This window comes from Littorina saxatilis, linkage group LG11, assembly GCF_037325665.1.
Source record: "Littorina saxatilis isolate snail1 linkage group LG11, US_GU_Lsax_2.0, whole genome shotgun sequence".
Classification (NCBI taxonomy): domain Eukaryota; kingdom Metazoa; phylum Mollusca; class Gastropoda; order Littorinimorpha; family Littorinidae; genus Littorina; species Littorina saxatilis.
In genome coordinates this window covers 30,440,450-30,441,294 of record NC_090255.1, presented here as the reverse complement: position 1 = coordinate 30,441,294, position 845 = coordinate 30,440,450, and positions in this window count along the sequence as shown.

Genomic DNA, 845 nt, shown 5'->3' with positions numbered 1-845 from the left:
AAGCAAGCAGTTGTATTAAAAGGCAGTAAATCAACTTATCTTCCAGTAGTATAGCGGGAGTTCCTCAAGGATCAGTGCTTGGACCTTTGCTTTTCCTAATTTATGTAAACGACATTGTACGTGACATAGAATCTACGATTAAGCTTTTTTGCTGACGACACTAGCATGTACTTGTCTTTAGCCAATCACAACATCCGTGCCGAAATTTTAAACTCAGATCTTGAAAAAATTGTAAATTGGGCAGAAACATGGAAGGTAGCATTTAACCATGCAAAAACTGAATTGGTGAACTTTTGTACACAAAGAACCCCTGATATCGCAGATCTAAACTTTGGCAATACCATCCTTGAAAGTTCCCAAAATCACAAACACTTAGGAATAATAATACAAAACATGGGATGAACATATAAAATCTCTTGTTGCAAAGTGCAGAACTCTCGTAGCTTGCTTGCGTACATACAAATATAGACTGAGTCGAAAATCATTGGAAATTATGTTTAAATCCTTCATTCTACCACACTTTGATTATTGCGACATAATATGGGACAATTGTAGCAAAACCCTAACAGATGAACTCGAAAAGTTAAACCTAGATGCAATACGAACAATCATCGGAGCTGTCCGCGGAACCAGTCACTTTAAGCTTTACGGAGAATCTGGACTCCAATCATTATCTGAAAGGCGTAACCGTCATAAACTAACAATGTTCCATAAAATTATTCACGACAAGACCCCCCCATACCTACAAGCAGCACTCCCACCTCTCGTAGCAGCCAACAACCCCTACCACAGACGCCGCCCCTTAGAACGAAGTATACCCCCACATCGAACAGAAACGTACAAAA